A 21844-nucleotide genomic window follows, 5' to 3' on the forward strand; every position below is an offset into this window, starting at 1 on the left:
TATTCTTTGGATAAGAGCCTAAAACTTATATAAGCAACATTTTTTGATATCACCGATCATTGGCCCAGGGGGTGGAAAAAATGGGATTATGAAGACAAAAAAAATCATACTTCACTTCATAGGCACAATATCGAATCGGTTTAAAGTGGTCGTTGTCATCTAAATATTAACTAAAACCTTTGTCTTAATCAGTTTTTGAAGTGACCAACCCTTACGGCAAGGGATGAACAAAATGTTGCTGGAATTGTAAGAAGATGGGGCTTGTCGTATGCTAAACATGTGAAACTTTTTTTCACATGCAACCATTGTCGTATTGAATAAATTTGAATTTTTTCTTAAATTTAGGGGGAAATATTTTTTATCCTCTACTTAGCACTGGTGAAATCTATTCCGCCTTCCGGCGTGCCAAAAGCGATTTTTTAATTTTTTATATTATTTTACTACCTGAGAATACATTGAAAGTATACTGTGGAAAACAGGGTTTAGTAAAATTTTTGTCACTTTTAGAAAATACTTTTTTTTTATAATATCTGTAATAACTGTAAAAAAATAATTTTTATTTTAAACTTATTTAACGGAAACCTATTATTTAATAAATAATATTTTCTAAAAATACCAATTCCAACAAAAATGTAAATCAAACAAAGAAAAATATAAAAATATTTTTGTTATGGTGATACAAAATTTACACGCAAAAAACGTGATTAAATTGCGGAAACAGCACGTTTTTATCCTAGACAGAATGAAACAACACGTGTGTGGAAAATAAAAAAAATAATCTAAATAATATAATCGTACCCTATTAAAAGGGCTACTAAACCCTCCTAAAATATCTTTATTTGTGTCATCTCCTTAGCTTAGCAGCGGAATGTATGGATCACTAGCGGAAAATCCCCCGATTAATTAGAATCAATATCTAGAGTTTAATTTCTAATTTAACTTTCGTTAAATAAATTTTCTTCATTCAAAAAAGAAATATATTTTTATACAAGAGTTAATCAATTTTGGACACCTAATAATCCCATTCCGAGACATCGCTCGCCAGGGCAACCCGCTTCGGAGGGATTGGCTGAGCAGCTAGTAAATAAATAAAAAAATTGAAACAACTTTTTATACGCTAAAAAAATTTTTTAAACAAAAAACCCCCGTTCCATATTCTCATACAATAACTTCAAATTTACTAATAGTCGAATTACGTAAAGTTTTCAAAAGTGTTATCTTGGATATGACATTATAGAATTACACGTGGAATTTCCTTTTATATTTTATTAGAATTCAGGATGAGATGTAAGGTAGGTTTGGGGGGAGGGGACAGGATATTATTTTAGAGTTTGATTAGAAACTTTCTATAATATGAAGCTGCCAGCTGAATTTGAATGAAATATTTAATATGCTTCTGGTATTCAAGGAAGAGTACTGCAATATTGTCTGGTTGGATTGCGAAAAGCGACTGGAGAATAGAAGATAGTTTTTCTTCTGCGTTTCCTTTTTAATTTAAACATTTTGAATAGAAAAGTGAAACGGCAATGTTTGTTTAGTCATAAAATTAAAATATAAAATACAACAACTGGATTGTCAACTTTGATTGCAGAATTTTTTTGAGCTTTTAATTTATTTTGCAGTACATTAAATTCACGTAGAATATATTATTGTAAATGAAATACTTATATGTAATGAAGAGTTATTATTAATATTTCTAATACTTGGTTCTGAAAAGGGCTGATTATTTTGTAAATGAAAGCGGGTTAACACCAAAAGGTTACTAATAATAGTATAATATTTTTCATTATAATAATAAAAAACCGTTTGTTATTTTTACATCCTTGTACGAAGTAAAGAAAGTAATGTGATCGTGAAAAATTTCGGTTTTCATATTTCAACGGAAATATCCATTTTGACCACGCCTGAATCCATTTTGACTAGTTTCGGCGTAACGTCTGTACATACGTACGTATGTATTTCGCATAACTCAAAAAGATTAGCCGTAGGATGTTGAAATTTTGGATTTAGGACTGTTGTTACATCTAGTTGTGCACATCCCCTTGTGACTGGAATCGACTGAACCAAAAGGGTCCGAAAAAGCCCAGAAGCAAAATAAATTTGGATTTTGAACGTTTTCTTAACTGTAGTAATAATTCTTCATCGAGAGCTTTTCAATGATATATCATAAGCGGTACTTATTTTCATTAGTTACAGAGTAATAGCCAGATAAAGGTTTAATCGAAAGGTAATGAAAATTAGCACAAAGAAATATCGCTATCTAATATAGAAGTACAGATTTTTCAACTTAAAAGGGGGTCCCGCCACTCAGTAGTTTATACTAAATGCATATATTAGTTGAAACGGTTAAAATAAAGTGGAATATGTTGGTACGATTGAGCTGGAACGTGGAGAGGAGAGTTTATTGCCTGTACATTTGAATACTGATAGTCTGTGTCGAGCACTGGCTTTTAAGCAAGTTTGCGTAATCGTTTATTAAAATGCGGTTAACTGTTGAAGAACGAATATTCATGATGAAAAATTATTTAGATACGAAATCTCATGTTGTGTGTCTGCAAAAGTTCAGGGAGAAATTTGAATAGGAAGCATCAGTGAAAAATGTTTTTCAGGAGTTAGTTAAAAAATGTCATATACAGGTTCGGTGCTAGACTAGAAACGTGCCCGACAGACATCAGTTTTAATGACGCAGGTCGTTCAGTATATTAAAGCAGCAGTTACAAGATCTCATAAATTTTTGCGAAGACTAAGCCGAGAAAAAATGTATTACGTTCGGCCCGCAGTGGACTGATGAGAATGTTGAAATATTATCCGTGTCGAATGTAGGTTTTTCACTAGCTAACTCGTGCTGATGCTGATTATGTTAAAAGGGTTCACTACTGTCAACAGTTCAAGAATTTCATTAGACGCAACATTGGTATAGCTCAAGTGATTTTAATAGATGAAGCGTGTTTTGATCTTTGAATATGTAAATAGTCGGAAATGCTGGACCTGGAGAACTGAAAACCCGCACGTTTTCTTACTCTACATACACAAAAAGAGACGTACGGTATGTGGTCTCAAGGCGACGAATAATAGGACCTTTTTTTTTTTTTAAACAACTGTAGATGGTTTCGTCTGCCATGAAATTATCCAACAGTTCATCGTCTTACTTCAAGAAATTAAGCGTGATTGCTGGATGCAACAGGATACCCCCATTTGCAGTATAGCATGCTCAACTATGGAGATGGTACAGTATATTTTTAGTAAAAAAATAATTGCTAAAGGATTATGGCCACTAATATCTCCTGATATGATTACTACAGACTTCTGTCTGTGGAATTACTTAAAAGAAACTGTTTATAGAAGCAATCCACACACCTGCTGGAATTGAAGACAAACATTACCGATGCCGTTCAGCAGACAAGGTACATGATATATTTACGTTTCCGTGGTCATCTAGCGGAAGTAGCGAGAAACATGGTCAAGCGTATAGACAAGTGCGTAAAAGTGGATGAAAATAATTTCAACACCTTTGTAAATCATTATATGAGTTTTTGCCTATGAACTATTATTTAGACTAAATTGTGATGGGGCCTCTTTTTGTATACTCTGTACATAAAATATATATATATATATATATATATATATATACGAGGTGCGACAATAAAGTAATGAGACTGATGTGAAAAAAAATGTTGCTTACCGTTTTAGTCATGTTTAGTGTTGTCTCCTTCAAAGTAGTTCCCCTCTGATTGCACACACTTATTCCAGCGCTTCTGTCAATGATTGTAACATTTCTGGAACTCATCTTCTGTAATATCCTCCAAGACCCTCGTCACAGCTTTTTGGACATCTTGTGTTGTTTGAAAATGGTGTCCCTTGACCGCCATTTTGACTCTTGGAAATAGAAAAAAGTAGCACGGAGCGAAATCTGGTGAATAAGGTGGCTGTTGTAGTACTGAAATTTGTTTTGAAGTTAAAAATTGATGTACTGACAGAGCAGTATGGAATGGCGCATTATCGTGATGCAGAATCCAATTATCAGCAATGTACGGCACGGACACGAAGAACTCGTTTACGAAGTCTTTCTAAAATTTCTTTGTAGAAATATCGGTTAACTGTTTGTCCAGGATGCACCCACTCTTTATGAACAATTCCCTTGGAATCGAAGAAGCACACAAGCGTGCATTTCACTTTTGACTTTGACATGCGACCTTTTTTTGGTCTGGGTGATCCCTTTGTGCACCATTGCGAATTTTGGCGTTTTGTCTCTGGATCGTATTGAAAAAACCAACCTTCATCACCAGTGGTAATACGGCTCAACAAATCTGGATCGATTTCCGTTTGCTCTAACAGATCGGCTGCCAACTTATTCCGTGTTTCTCGCTGCTGTAGTGTGAGATTTTTGGGGACCAGTTTTGCACAAATCTTTCTCATACCAAGATCTTCAGTTAATATTAGACGAACCGTTTCTCGATCTATGTTGAGTTCTTCTGCAATCATTTTCACGGATAATCTTTGATCAGATCGTACGATTTCACGCACCCTGGTCAAGTTGACATCTGTCCGTGAGGTTGATGGTCGTCCACTGCGGTCTTCATCTTCAACATTCGTTCTGCCTTCACTAAAAATTTTATGCCACCGAAAAAATTGAGCTCTTGACATAACCTCCTCTCCAAAAGCCTTCTGAAGCTTACCGTAAGTTGTCGTCGCGTTTTCACCCGATTTAACGCAAAAAGAAATGGCATACCATTGCGCAATATTTTGTGGTTTCATTTCTGTGACGAGAGACACAAACACGTGTTCACTTATTACAGCACAACTCACGACTGAGCAGTTGCATCAATGTGCCGCTTGGACTAGAAGTAGCTTATAGACCAAGGTCAAAGATGATGTGCCTACGCAAGCGCTGCAGGGTTGCCACATCTTGCAAAGAAAAATCAGTCTCATTACTTTATTGTCGCACTTCGTATATATATATATATATATATATATATATATATATATATATATATATATGTACTCTGTACATGATATATCAGAAATTCTAAGAATATCGTGTCATTAGAAGAAATTTTATATAGAATGTATACAAAGTATATTTTTAGAGCCGACAACAGATTACTGTTTATTTAAAGATTAAAGTTATAAAAACTTACTCTATGTTTGATTTCATTTCTGGGACAGATTACATTCCTATTCAACTCTCCTGATCAACCTAATCCAGGCTGTACGGCTTTACGGAAATCTTGGCGTCTGACTGTAGCTCGAATATAGGCTCGGAGAAATTACGATCTGCACTGGATGCTACCAGCATTTGGCTACATAAGTGGAGAATATAGGTTAATCCGGAAAAATCCAGCAACGTAATTTTCACGATAAGAAAATAGTGTCCTAACTTCATTAAAACGGTGTCAGAATACCTCATGCCAGTACTGTAAGGTATCTTGGTTTATACCTTAATCGCCGTTTAACTTTGACAGATCATGTAAGAGAGGAAAGGAAGTTGCTTGACGATAAAGTTAAAAAGATATAATGGATATTGGTAAGGCATCTTAACGTTCTTTGTCCAGTAAGAGTCTGCTTTACAAGATTTTCTTGAAGCCGGTATAGACTTACGGAAATATGAAACGATTGACAGAAGTATTAATCAACGGTTCTAGAATAAAATACTACGGAACATAATACAAGGGCCGTGAATCGCGACGAATACCGAGATAAATATGGGAATTCCATACATTCAGGAAGAATTTGATCGAATAGTTTGGAAATATGTGTTCAGGTTGGAGAATCATGTTGGTCATCTTCCTTTCAATTTACTTGACAACAGCGAGGACGTGGAAGAAATTCCACGTGCTTGATAGACCATTATGATGATCCGTTTTATTGGAGACAATACTTCTTATCATTATTTTTGATTTATTTTCGGTTATTCAAATTTTTCCGATGTTTACTTTCATAATTAATGTTTGGTTATCTTACAGAAGTTAATGTATCATTTACGGCTGTTCTATTTACGCACCCGACTTGAGAGATGGTATTAAGATATGTATTTATTCTTCATTTAAATATATTATCAGACAGTATCAAATATTATCAAGTTTTTTCACGGTTACCCGTTTTCTTCTATTTATTAACTTTAATTATTTTTGAACTCGTTGGGGATAAACATCGGATGACCCTATTTCAAGTGATAGTCTACTGGACTACTAGACTTACTTATAGTTTTAGTATGGAAGCCGATTGTAAATAAACGAATTTAGCAAAAAAAGGTCTGAGCTAGCTTTTGCTTTAAGTTAAACTTCTTAGCCATTGAGAGAGTTAAATATTACGATTTGACTCTTTTGCAGGCTTTTGGAAAATCTTTATTTAAACTGATCGTGCGATTTAAATTATTATTTTTTGAATTCAAAATTAATTTTTAAAATATTTTTTTCGTGTTTACATATTTTGAATTGATCAAGTGTATCGATTCAGTTTTACCTCCATGTTGCTTATATTAAGTAAAACATTTTTGAGAAAAATGTCATTTTTCATAAAAAAAAAGATTTTCATTTACGTAATCGTATATAACAGCGTAAGACGCCTAAAGCGACTGCATATATTAGATCTGTCAGCTCTCAGAGATTTGAGGTGAATCAGCTACCCAAAGCAGTCGTTTTAGGCGCCTTACGTCCTGGCTGTTATAAACTATTATTAAAATGAAAATCGTTTTTATATTAAAAATACATCCTAGGGTATTTTTAACTAAACACCCTTCCTTTTTCCTGTTTATTTCCCGGGAATTACCGACAGACATTACTTCGGAGGATGAATGAGGATGATATGTATGAGTGTAAGTGAAGTGTAGTCTTGTACAGTGTCAGGTCGACCGTTCTTGGGATGTGTGGTTAATTGAAACTCAACCACCAAAGGACACCGGTATCTACGATCTGGTATTAAAATTTGTATAAAAGTAACTGCCTTTACTAGGAATTGAACGCTATAATTCTCGACTTCCAAATCAGCTGATTTGCGAAGACGCGTTCACCACTAGACCGATTCGGTGGGTTGCCTAAGCACCCTAAGATAACTGCTTCGGTACAAGATAAAAACTGAGACTGAACAAAATAGTGAGAAAAGAACATAACAAAAGAGAAACGATTATGAAGGTAGAAAGGATTCTGTTATTTGGGAAGCAAAATTACAAAAGATGGACGAAGCAGGAGCGATATAAAATTGCGGATAGCACAGGCGAAACGAGCTTTCAGTCAGAAATGTAATTTTTTTTACATCAAAAATTAATTTAAATGTCAGGAAAAGATTTTTTAAAGTATATGTTTGGAGCGTTGCTTTATATAGAAGTGAAACTTGTACGATCGGAGTACCTGAGAAGAAAGATTTTGAAAGAAGAAAGCTTTTGAAATGCGGTGCTATAGAAGAATGTTAAAAATCAGATGGGTGGATAAAGTGACAAATGAAGACGCGTTGCGGTAAATTGAGAAAGAAAAAAGCGTTTGGAAAAATATAGTTAAATGAATAGACAGACTTACAGGCTATATCTTAAGGCATCCTGGAATAGTCGCTTTGATATTGGAGGGACAGATAGATGGGAAAAATTGTGCAGGCAGGCAACGTTTGGAATATGTAAAACAATATGTTTGGGATCTAGGATGTAGGAGTATAATCAAACGACTGGCACTAGTTAAAGAATCTTGGAGAACTGCATCAAACCAATGAAATGACTGATGGCAAAAAAAAACCGGGACTAAAACCAAATTTTCTTTTATTAATTAAATACGAATTAAATAAATCGGTCCACTGGTAAAACGTTACGCTTAAAATCAGCCTGAAATTCTTTAAAAGTCTTAATATTTTCATGCCAAATGGTTTTAACTGAATTTTATGAAAAATTACCTGAAACTAATTCCCGTGAACAGAATAGGCTAATACAAAACAGTTGACATTAAAAAAAGTACATACAGAAAATTAAAAATATTTTTTATTTACATTTGTAAATTCGTAACAATTACCATTTTTTAATTTTTTTTTTTTAATATAAAAATAGTTACAAATTACCAAAAAGTTTTTTTATGATTTTTTTTTTTTTGTTACATAATGGTAAATAATTATCAAGATTTATTTATTTTTTAAAATTTTACGAATAATTTACCATTAATAAATATAAAAAAAATGAAATGAAACTGTACACCTAATATTGCTTTAACTTCCTGATCTGTGAAAACATGTTTATTAAACATGACTTGAACAATCGAAATTTATTCTAAATTTACACCATTCAATAATCAGGTTAATACTATTTTCATAGTAATATGGATGAAGAAAAGATATATTTTTTGAGATATAAAGCGATATCTGCCTTTACGTAAAGCATTATACTGTAAGGAAGTACAATTTACAGTTTAATCGTAGACCACAATATAACTACCAAGCTGAATTGCTGGAAATTATCGTGTCACATTTTATCTATCACAAAGGCACACCTAGTTTGAATTTAAACAGAACAATACGTACAGATCGAGGCAGTATGTTGACATGACAATGGGAACTAATTGAAATTATGAGTCTTGATTGAGTCTTTCATCTTTTTCATAAATAAAATGTGGTACTTAATGGAATACCGATTAATTCTTATTATAAATAAATTAAAATAAATAGGTGAAATTAAAATTTCAAGAATAAATCTCCTTTTATAATTAATATTTAGATTTCTTATTTTTATTTTTGTTGTGTTATAATCGTAATGATTAATCTGAATATGACATAAATTTTGAGTAAATTCAAAAATTACAATCAAACATCCCTAAAAATAATAAACATCTCATGCGATATTTTCGTTAGCTGAGTTAAATATACGGCATCGTATCAGTATGTAAAACTCACCGAAATGCAAGTAATATTCATTAAGTCCGAAAAGTGAAGATTTAAATTAAATAACAAATAATTAAAAAAAATTATAATACAATGTAAATTAATAGAAAAAAATCTGATGTGGACAACACATCAATTCCTTGTACGCTTATTAAATTACATTTATACATTTTTTTTTTTTTAAATGAAACGTACATAAAATCTTACGAGTATTTAATTAAAAACTTCTGATATTTTTTTTTTTTTTAATATTTTTTTATTATTGAATTATTATTCATGGTAATTTTTTTTATACAAGTGGTTAATAATTATTAATAAATCAATATATTTAAATTCAAGAAAAAAAGTTAAAAAAAAGGAGATAAAGTCGGATTCGAACCGATGTGCCTTTCCCTAACATCCAAATATTTCAATAATAAAAATTTTATTTGGCTATAACTCTGGAACCGATGAAAATAAGTACCGCTTATGATATATCGTTGAAAAGCTCTCAACGTGAACTTGTTACCGTATTTAATTAAAAGTCCAAAATCCAAATCGTTTTGACTTTTTTGGATACTTTTGGTCCAGTCGATTGCAATCAAAAGGGGAGGTACACAACTAGATATTACAGCACTCCTAAATCCAAAATTTCAACATCCTACGGCTAATAGTTTTTCATTTATGCGAGATATATACGTACGTACAGACGTCACGCTGAAACTAGTCAAAATGGATTCAGAGATGATCAAAATGGATAATTAAAATGAGGAACATATACTTGTGAATGGACTTTAATATATATATATATATATAAATAAAAAGTTGGATTAAAAAAGTGTACGTGCGCACAAATGTTAGTTAAACGCCGGCGCAGGTCGTTCTATGACGCTAACGCGTCACCACCACAGAGTTTCCCCCCAACGTTTTATAAACATGGGGTTTACAACGGTGGAGCGCATTCGGTTGAAATTACTCCAGCTAGCAACAAGTGTTTAAACAGTCTTTGAGTATAACTCAAAGTGATATTTAATTTTTTTCGGGCAGACGAATAACAAATAAACATAATACCGTTTTCTTTATTTCTTCCGATTGTAATTCTTATTTATTATATATTTAATAATTTCCCTTTAACGAGGGAATAAATCGCGTTACAAATTATCAACAATTCAGAAAATAGAAAAGGGTGCAAAAACTAATTAAAACAACAACAGCGACAGAGCAACCTTCCAACCAGAAGTTTGTTGTAAGTATTAAAAAAATATATGTTTTATTTTAATGTATAATTTGCGATTTTAAAATTTGTTTAGATCGCTAGAATACGATAAAGTTTCCTATAAGAAGTTGAAAATTAACTGTAAAAATAAATTAATAGAACTGTTTTACAAACCTTAAACTTATTGAATAAAATAACTTTTTTTAAAAATAAGAAAACAGTATTTTTTCACTTCAGGAAGTATAGAAAATAGATAATTTTTCAAAAAATTAATGAATATATTTTTGTAGGGTGAAAAAATAAATAATATTATAATGTAAAAAAATTATTTTGTAGTTAGTTAAAAAAAATGCGTGCGCTAAATAATAAATGAATAAATACTGTATTCGGTTCATAAAATAGTGAATACATTATACAAATCGTATCAGGATTGGTTTGAATGCTATTGTGGAGATAAAAAAGATTTACTCAAAATTTAGCCTGGAAAAATAAGAAAATAAACCAATAATTTTCTAAATCTTTGGTATTTAAATAATGTACATTAATTAAAATAATTCGTATTATTTAAAAATTATATCGACAAATATTATTGTTGTACAACAAAATTCTTTCTCGCAAGTTAAAATGTAATAATATTTAACAGGAGTACAATTCTGCTGTCTAGTTATATATACAAGTAAGCATAGTTTTTTTAATTAACTAATTAAAAAATAAAAAAAATAAAAAAATAGTTTGGACCGTATATCGCATTAAAAAAAATCTTCGCATTTTTTTATTTTTTGTCGCTATTCTTTTATTTTTTGATTAACTTCAACATTCGCTTCTTGAGAAAATTATCTCCCCATTTTTTTATTGATTTTTGCTGAAAAATCTTGGAAATTTTTTCTGAAAATATTTCGGTTCAACTTATTTTAATATAGAAAGATCCTTTTGATTGATCTGTTGTACTTAATTTTTTAAAGTATACGTAAAATCCTTATTTTCTTTTTCTATATGAAAAAATCCATTATTTATTTTTTAAATTACTTTAATTGATCTTAATATATTTTTTAACTATTTTTACAGTTAGGTTTTAAAATCTTTCTTAAATGTTTCCTCTCTTTTTTTAGTTATTTTTTCCTGTCTTCATTCTTTAACTGTCATCGTAGTTTCAATAACTTTTAATGTTTGCGTTGTAACGTCTAAATTTTGAATTAAAAGAAAGAATTTTTTTCATTTTATTGCTTTCATTTATGTATTATTTTCCAACATATTTAAATTTTTGAAGTATTTTAATTTTACCATAGTTCGTTTTACTAATTTCAGTTTATCTGTAATATTCATAATTTATTCTGTTTTTTTTTTTCTAATAAAGAATTTGTAATAAATAAATTATTATTTTTTTTAAAAATAAATAACTAATATTTTTTATGCTAATATAAAAAAAATATTATTTGTTAAAAATTTATCTGTTAAAGTCATATTTACTGGTATTAAATAGAATTTCTTTATTTCTTTAAAACAAACTTTAATAAATTAATTCGCACAACTGCGTTAATTCTGACAAAAATGTTTTATTTTTCAACATTGTAAACAAATTATTCGGATATATATATATTTAGTAGATAGCATACAAATAACCTACAAAAAATAAAAATATGGAAGAAAGGAATTAATTTCCTTTTAAAATAATAAACATAACAGCAAATCATTCATACCGACCAAAATCGATTTTATTGATAAAAACTAAGGAAGAGATTGAAAAAGTATTAAAAATAATTTCTTATTTTCCTTAATCGCTAACTTTTTAAAACAACTTATTTATTTATCTTATCAGTAGCTATAAACTGAGTAAAATTAATTTATTTATCAAATAAAACCGTAATATTAAAAAGTAAATAAATAACTTACTATAAAAAAACTATAAGAAAAAAACTGATAGAAAAAAATACACGTAATGTAAACTTTCCTAAATTGTTTTAACATCTTTATTGCAAAATTAGTGATTTTAGTGCAAAATTTATTTATTACACATAAATTCAATAACGATATTAACAAATAAAGAGATACTCAAAACCTTAATTAAAAAACGAAAAAATTTTCCGAAAGTCTCCAAATATTTTGTGCTGTTTTGTCGATTCCCGATACAATAAGTTAATCGGACATTATACATAACATTATAGAAATTTTACGTAAATTATAATTCTATGGATACAAAAAAAAAGAATTTTTACGACATTTAAGTTGAATAACTAAAGAAAATGACAGAAAAACTTTGACTAAAACTGTTTTACAGAGTAAAAAATTGTTAAAGAAACTTTTACAGGTATTTCTTAACTTCGTAGATATTTTATTTCAAACAAAACATCTGTCAAAAGTTTAACTATTTAAAAATATTAATGATACGATTATGTAATATTTAGCGTACAATTGCGAAAAAGAACAAAATGTTCAGTGTATAAAAATGTAATTTTATTCAATTACAAAAGTATAATTGAAAAGAAAGAAGAAGAAAATCCTTAGTAAAATATTTTGGGTTCCGCTTGATAAAACGATAATTTTATCATGAAAATTACATGCGGCCTTTTAGTAATTACTAAAAGGGTTTAAACAACTAAATCGCTAAAAGGACTTAAAGGCCGAAAAGGGCTTACCGCTTCTCATTTGGAATAAAGATTGGAATGTAGTCTGACAATTTTGTGTCTGTTTTCACGCCTATTTTGCAATTTACATAAATAAATTCAGACACATCTCAATTATTTGTCAACCGTTTTGAACAAACGGTAGTTATTTTGTACGCTTAGAATTTTTATATAATACAACGTTATTCAAAGAAGCTATTTTAAACAATTTTAATTGTCGTAAAAGGTAAAATTTTCAAGCTTTATTATATAGTTGTTTTTGGGTTATATATATATATATAAAAAATCTCATTATGATACGTACAAATGTTCCGGTTTTATCCCTGAGTTATATAGTTCATTGATAATAATAATATTTTGTTTAAAAATACGTTGTTTGCATTTATTTATTTTCCATTACATTTTCCCGAAATCATTAGCTTCTGATTCTTGCCGTTAGGTTCAATTATTTCTCCCGCGTACTTTACTAATTTAATTTTTCATATTTTGCGTTTAAAAAACTTCGGCGAATCTTTGTTGTTAGAGCAATATTCAGTTTTTTAAATTTTTACGTATAATAATGCTTGCTCTTCATTTTCTTTTAAAATATTTATTTGAATTTTTCGTCCTTTACTAAAATTACAAGATCGTTCACCAACACCAAAGAATTAATATCAATTTTTTTTTTCAGCGCCAGTTATGAAATTTATTTTATTTTTATTCGCTTTTGTTGGTCAAATTTTTTTAGTTTATCTAAAACTGTGATTAAGATAAGTAGAAATTATCTATCTACGCGTCTTAATACTGATTTAATCTCGAAAGATTTTTTCTATAGATTTTACGCTTAAATATGTTTATTTAATTAAGTTTAGAAGGTTTTTATTAATTTTATAATTTCTCAAAACGTTAATAAAATTTCATATATATATATATATATATATATAATTATTATTAGTAATTCCTTTTAAAATTCATTTTAGTATCATATCCAGCAGCAAAGGCGTGCCGTAGGTATGCCCTGCGCAGCTAGGCCCTTCGAGCGGGTTGCCCTGGCAGGCGGTATCTCGGAATGGGATTAGGTGTCCAAAATTGATTACCTATTCTATAAAAATATTTTTTTTTTGAATGATGAGAATTGATATAACGAAAGTTAAATTAGAAATTTAACTCAAGAGATTGATACTAACGAATCATGATTTTCCGCTAGTGATCGGTACATTCCGGTGCTAAGCTAAGTAGGATGTACACAAACACATACACACACATACATACATACAAATGCCCTTTGTAGGATAGGATTTGCTACGTAGAATCGACCTTATCTGAGTTCTTCCTAATTTTTCATTTAATTATGAACCGATAATTTTTTCTAGTCGATTTAAAATTAATTTTGATATATTTAATACGTGATCGATAAAAGTAAAATCCCTCTGTAATTAACATTTTTCTTTCGCCATTTTTATACAGCGGATAAATCAGGGCAGATTATAACCCGGTTTATACTTATAAATATTTATATAAAATAAATTAAATCCTTTTTAAAATAAATTTTTACGTACACCTTAAAAAATGACATTTATTAAATTTTTATTTATTTTAAATAATTTTTTACAAGTTTTAAATTATATGTATAGTTCAACCATTTTACAACATCTTTATCAATCATATTATTACAGTCTGTACAATTTATTTATTATCTGTTAAGCAGGAATAACAGGGTGACGTCGAATTACTGATGTACGATGAACTGCCTATGAAAAATGTCATACCTGACCTGGTATCGAACCCGGGACCGTAAAAATATAAATATATTCAAAGAAAAACTTTTAATTAAAACGAAAACAATACATAAAAATACAGCTCCGGCAAATATTCAATTTAAAGACGTTTTGTAAAGTTTAGATGCAAAAACGTTTAATCGGTTTTTTGATTTAGAAATTTTATTAAAATTAAATTTTTAAGCGGTAAACTCATCGTCGTAAATCAGCTGATTTCGAAGTCGAAGCTCTCAGGTTCAAATCTTAATAAAGGTAGTTTCTTTTATTCGGATTTGAATACTAAATCTACGGATACCGATGTTGTTCGGTGGTTAGATTTCAATTAACTACACGTCTCAGGAAAGGTTGGCCTAAGTTTGTTTAAGATTACACATTTACCGGTACGGTTTCATTACACTGACAAGCGGCTAATGATTTTAATTATTAATGACATATAAATAAAAGTTAAAAAACAAATTAAAGTACAAAAAATAAAAAATAAATAAATATAACATAAAGTTCAACAGACAAGTAGTCTAAATTTAACTATCCAATAAAAATACATTTAACCAAAAATTATGATAACAATAAACTATACTAAAACATAATTTCATCAAGAATACTCGTATCTTTGAGAAGCACAATAACTTAATAGGAAGCACAGTAACTTATCTCTCTGAAAATTTGATTCTGTATGACATGTCATTTAAAAAAAAAATCATTATACGCTCAAAATAGTTTATTCTAACTTTCTCAACGCTATAAACCGTTAGGTTTGAATAATTGATCCTAAAATAGAAATCACTTTTACTTGCGAATCTCGTCAGCGATCCAAGATCGATGTAATTAACTTTGTTATAGTTAAAAATCATTTGTATTTCCATTTAATAATTTATAAATTGTTACATCTCTATTTTTGATCTATATACTTTTGTTTTCCTACGTATATTATTTTTGAATTAATTAATAATAATAAATTTACATAATTAAACCTTGTTACATTTTCATTTAAAGTTTGGTATTTTATTTCTATTTCTAAGAAGTTTTTTGAATAAAATAAAAATACGATAATATATAATGAAATAAACAAATTGAAAAAGAAATTATTTTTAATTTGCCAAACATTCATCAAAATATTTGTAAAACAAACAAGAAAATTTTCAAATAATTAGTAAAAATTAAGCGAGCTAAAGTATAATATTGTTACATTATTAATTATAATCAAGTCGATTAACTTAAGCACGCTAACATAAAAGTACGTATAATGGAACGCCGATTATCCAGACTGACCTTTCCAAGGACGAATTCGGAAATAAAAAAAAATTAATAAAAAACAATTTATCATACGTACTGGACAATATAGAGTTCTTTTTTTTAACCTCGGGGACCACCGTTAGAGATATTGCTTTAGAGGATGAGACGAACGACAAGTAGCGTATGAAAATGCCATGCCTAACGTGGATTCGAACCCGGGACCTCCGGATGTAAGGCCGAGACGCTATCACTCGCACCACAGAGGCCGGCTGGACAGTATAGTTTTAATGTTTTATTAAAACGCAATTATTAAAAAGACGAAAATATAAAACAAATAAATGTATTTCAATAAAATTAAAACTATAATCAAAACATTCCTACGATTAATATAAAGCAGATACACTAATACGTTACAAAAAAATCCAACGAGTAAATATTTGCTAATAAAAAGTCAGAATTTACAAAAATTATCTGAAAGAAAATAAAGTTTACTACTTAATTTTTTATAAAAAAATCTGATATGGACAACAGATGACTTCATTCTACGCCTATTAAATTAATTTACAGATTTTTTAAAACGAAAAGAACATAAATTCTGTCATTGAAACATTCTGATATTTTTTCATTTTTTGTTTTTTAATTATTAAATTACTGTTCAACGAAAACATTTTTTAACAATGAGAGGTTAATAATTTTTAATAAATCAATATATTTCAATAAAAAAAAAGGAAATGAAGTCTCGAACCGATTTGTCATCCCCTATGATCCAAATATTTCATTAATTATAATTTTATTTGGCTATAACTCTGAAACCAATGAAACAACTACGCCTTACGATATATCTTTGAAAAGCCGCTCTCAATGAAGGCTTATTACAGCAGTTAAGAAAAAGTCCAAAATCCAATGTTTTTGGATTGTGGGGTCTTTTGGACATTTTTGGTCAAGTCAATCGCAATAAAAAGGGGAGTTGCACAATTATATGTTACAACAAACCTAAATATAAAATTTCAACATCCTACGACTAATCGTTTTTGAGTTATGAGAGATACAGACGTACATACATCACGCCGAAACTAACCAAAATCTTTCGCGATTACAATACTTTATTTCATACAAGGAAGTAAAAATGTCTTTTTTAATAACTTATAAAAACGTATTGAAGAGAAACAGAATTAAGTTACTGCCCTATAAAAAATTAATTTCTCGTACACGATACCACTGATACATTAACAATTAATGAAATACATCTTACGAGCACATTGATGTAAATTAAAGATCTTTCGGCTTCATCATCATCATCAGGAGATAAAATTATTACATTAAAGTCAAAAATTTAAAAGATCACATTTAAAATGTAACAGTCATGACTGTCCAGTTCTACTGTTAAATTTTTTACAGTATACCGGTAGGAAAGGGCAGTCATGACTTTTAAATTTTTACCTTTAATGTCGTATTCACCGGGTCGGTCTAGTGGTGAACGCGGTTTCCCAAATCAGCTGATTTGGAAATCAAGAGAGTTCCAGCGTTCAAGTCCTAGTAAAGGCGATTAATTTGATACGGATTTGAATACTAGATCGTGGATACCGGTGTTCTTTGGTGGTGGTTGTGTTTCAATCGACCACATATCTCAGGAACGGTCGAACTGTGAGACTCTACAAGAATACACTTCATTTGTACTGATACGTATCATCCTCATTCGTCCTTTGTAGTAATACCTGAACGGTAATTCCCGGAGGTTAAACAGGAAAAATAAAGAGAGGTTTAATGCAATCATTTTTATCTCCTTATGATTACTTTCAAGTAAGCCGAAAGATCTTGAGTTCTTATCAACGTACTGGTAAGATGGATTTCATTAACGGTTAATATTAGTTATAAAACGTATATATTTCTTGAAAATTACTATTAATTGAAAAATTACAATACGTTTAATAAAATAAAAATTAGCGGCAATAAATAATAATTAAAACGTACCTTTGAGAATACTATTGCTTCTTAAAAATAATTTGCGTTTGCTTTAACTTTAATCTTAGTTTATTAGCTCCAAGATCACTTAATCGTTTTAAACGAAGAATCTGTTTAGATTCGCATTTTTTCACGATAGAGATAAACACTCATTAGCTTTTTCGTTTTGACAGTCCTAGGTAGAAATCCATATATAATTACATCATAATTCACGCTTGAACAATTATAATGTGTTTCCAATTTTTACAAACGTTATTTTTATAATTAATTTAACACATGCTTAAATTTATATATATTTTCTGTTATACGAATTGTAAAAAGTCAATTAAAAAACCCATTAAAAATAAAGATTAATAAAAATACGTTTCCTGTCGAAGCAGAACTTTAAATAATAATTTAGATTTTTTTAAATAGTGCATTATTTTTTTTTATTTTTTGATTACCTAGTGCGGATGTAATCGGTTCGGATAATTGGATATTGGAAAATATGTGTCTGATTGTAGTACTGTAACAGTGGAACGGAACGCGAATGTAATAGACTAATTACTCTCCTATGTACGGCAAAGGTTTCGATAAATTCCTTTACCGCTAGATTTTTCTAGTTTCAAGTCGAGTAAATATTTTAAAAATATTTTCTATTCTTAAGGATGAATAAAAGCAAGGATCGAGTTTCTGTCCCTTTTCATTCCGTGAATTTCTTTAATAAATTTGATCGAATTGGTTCTCTTGGAAATGATATTTACTGTTATTTCCCCATCTCATTTCTCTTTTAGCCCGTCAATTAAAAGTCTTTCGGTACTAGAACCTGGTACGATCCAGCAGGATTGCGCTTGTTAGAATATTGATTTTCATCTTTTTAACGCCTTTTGGCTTCATATTTCTTATTTTCGGGCGTTTTCTTTCTCTCGACTTACTTTCAATGTGATAAAAGTTCTAAAAAGAAAGTTATAGAACAGAGTACAGTCTCTTCTTTCGTAGTATCTTGTGTAATAACTCGGTCTTCTTTCCTTTTACAGGGAAGCTTATTCGGTTCAGGTAGTTAAGTTTAAAGCTGAATTGTCCCTCGTAGGGTATCTCTTGTAGATTACCGAAGAATCTTTGCTGTATAGGTACTAGTTGCGGGTAGTCTTCTAACAGAAGACGTATAATAATATAATTTATGATAATTTAATTCGTTTCCTAAGAATTTTACAAAAATACTTAAATTCAAGGTACATTTTATCATTTAAAGATTAAGACTAGAAATAGCTTGTTTTATATTGAATTATGATTACTTCAGTTTCTTATAACAGTAATAGGAAAGATACTAAATGAACTGTTAAACTGTGTTATAAAAGCCTGCAAAAAACTGATGTGGACACCACATTACTTCCTTGTACGCCTATTAGATTACATGTACACTTTTTTTTTAATTGAAAAGTACATAAAATTTTATTTAAAAAATAACTTTGATATTTTTTCATATTGTTTTATTGTAATTTTATTTTATAAAAATCAGAGGTTAATAAAAATTATTAATAAATCAATATATTTAAATTAAAAGGAAAAAAAATTAAAAAACGAGATGAAGTCGGATTTGAACCGATGTGCCTTCCTCTTGTAAGACCCAAATATTTCATTAATTAAAATTTCATTTGGCTGTAACTCTGGAACCAATAAAAAAATAAGTATCGCTTGATATATCGTTGAAATGCGCTCAATGAGGGCTTGTTACTGTAGTTCAGAAAAAGTACACGATTCATTTTTATTTTTTATTTTTGGATTTTTTGAACACTTTTGGTTCAGTCAATTGCAATCAAAAGGGGAAATGTACAACTAGATGTTATAACAGTCTTGAATCCAAAATTTCAACATCCCACGGCTAATCTTTTTTGAGTTATGCGAGATACAGACGTCATGCTGAAACTAGTCAAAATGAATTCAGGATCGGTCAAAATGGATATTTTCGTTGAAATCTGAAAACCGAAATTTTTCGCGATCGTAATACTTCCTTTTCTTCGTAGAAGGAAGTAAAAAAAGATCTCCGATCGATGTATGTCGGAAATATTCACTTCCGACAGCGATGTATTTTTATTTTACTTCCGCTTTACATTTAAACAGAGAATAAACATTAAAAAAAGATAAAAGTGCAAAAGCTTTCCATTTCCACTTATAAAAGCCTAAAGAGGAATTGTGGTTGGCATTTTTGAATCTTTCCTCTCTTTTTATTTAGAGTCCACTTTACAAAAATTTTATTGATTTTAATATACTTGTTTAAATTACTCGTACTTTTATTTAATAAAAATTGGTTTAAAAGAATTTTGAATTTTTTTCTTGGTTTTAGAAAGAATAACATACTGGATACAAATACAAATATATACAAATATTTTTAACCGACTTTAAAAAATAAGATAGGAGAGTTCTTCTTAACAATTAATTTTTTAATAATTAAATTCGTCCCGTAAATATTAAATTCATTCGATAATCTTAAACATTTTTTACGTGGGAATATGAAATAAACATTTCTGTAGCGTTTGAAAAATACCATGTCTGACTGGAATTTCAATTTTTTGATGGAAAAGCTGAGACACCACTTCTCCGTCTAGCAGAGCTGAAGTCTTTTTAAGTATAATTCGTATATACTTACTTATCATCGATTTTGCTGAATTTTATTCTATTCATTAATGGAGAGAAAAGATTATGGAGGTAGAAGAATTTTGTTATTTGGGAAGTAGAATTACTAAAGCTGGACGAAGCAGGAGCGATATGAAATGCCGAATAGCACAAGCTAAACGAGCCTTCAGTAAGAAATATAATTTGTTTACATCAAAAATTAATTTAAATGTCAGGAAAAGAGTTTTTAAAGTGTATGTTTGGAGTGTCGCTTTATATAGAAGTGAAACTTGGACGATCGGAGTATCTGAGAAGAAAAGATTAGAAGCTTTTGAAATGCGGTGCTATAGGAGAATGTTAAAAATCAGACGGGTGGATAAAGTGACAAATGAAGAGGTATTGCGGCAAATAGATGAAGAAAGAAGCATTTGGAAAAATATAGTTAAAAGAAGAGACAGACTTATAGGACACATACTAAGGCATCTTGGAATAGTCGCTTTAATATTGGAAGGACAGGTAGAAGGGAAAAATTGTGTAGGCAGGCCACGTTTGGAATATGTAAAATAAATTGTTAGGGATGTAGGATGTAGAGGGTATACTGAAATGAAACGACTAGCACTAGATAGGGAATCTTGAAATGCTGCATCAAACCAGTCAAATGACTGAAGACAAAAAAAAAAATGGAGACTATTTTTTTAAGCAAAAATTACATAGTATGATATTGGCAAGTAAAATTTGAAAAAAATCTGATAATCTAATTTATCAAAATATTAATTTTATTTTCTAGTATTACATGATATAAGTAATACCAACATAAGATAAACAATATTAAATATTTTCAATTTATGGAAAGTCTTCGCGCTCGCTTAGTAGTTGTCTCTTTACGTTATTTTTCTCGATTCATTTTTTTATTTATTTCTCGTATTTGGATTTATTTTAAACTTTTTTTTTCATACAGGAGGCGGCATTTTTTTAATACCTACTGATATTTTACGTAAAAAAAAACTTAGATAAATTTAAAAAATATAATTTCAAAAAATGCATGAAAAGAAGAAAAAGTATATTTCCAACATTTTGATGTAAATGAAATTAAACGGCGCAAAATTAAAATTTAGCTAATTTTGTTTAACTGAATTTTTAAGCTAAAAAAAAGTCTTGCGCTGTTCTGCGCAAGCCTTTTTTTGCAGTGGCGTGCTGTAATCACGCCATTCCCAGCTAAGTCCTCCGAATAGGTTGCCCTAGCAGACGACGTCTTGGAAAATCTCTCAATGAGGGCTTAATAAGAAAAAGTACAAAACTCAAATTTTTTTTGGACTTTTTGGACATTCTTGGTCCAGTCGATTGCAATCAATAGGTGAGGTACACAACTAGACGAGATACGTACGTACAGACGTCACAGCGAAATTAGTCAAAATGGATTCAGGGATAGTCAAAATGGATATTTCCGTTGAAATCTGAAAACCGAAATTTTTTGCGATCACAGTACTTACTTTACTTCGTACAAGGAAGTAAAAACATATAATTAATATATATTTCGCATATATATCGATATATATGCGATATTTCGATATTTAATAACATAACAAGTATACACTTGCCCGCCACTAGACATGCGCTAACGAATCGGGGTTTTC

The 21844-nt window shown here is 29.7% G+C and overlaps 1 protein-coding gene across 2 annotated transcripts in view; it reads left to right on the forward strand.

Moving 5' to 3' along the window:
* The first annotated feature begins 9802 nt into the window (after positions 1–9802).
* Dh44 (corticotropin-releasing diuretic hormone 44) overlaps positions 9803–21844 on the forward strand; it is a 560768-nt gene continuing 548726 nt past the window's right edge. For both annotated transcript variants that reach the window (XM_075379792.1, XM_075379793.1), the window contains exon 1: positions 9803–10075. The gene's annotated coding sequence lies outside the window, so the exon portion shown is untranslated. The remainder of the gene's footprint in view (positions 10076–21844) is intronic.

The sequence above is a fragment of the Lycorma delicatula genome, chromosome 12, assembly GCF_047948215.1.
Source record: "Lycorma delicatula isolate Av1 chromosome 12, ASM4794821v1, whole genome shotgun sequence".
Taxonomy (NCBI): Eukaryota; Metazoa; Arthropoda; class Insecta; order Hemiptera; family Fulgoridae; genus Lycorma; species Lycorma delicatula.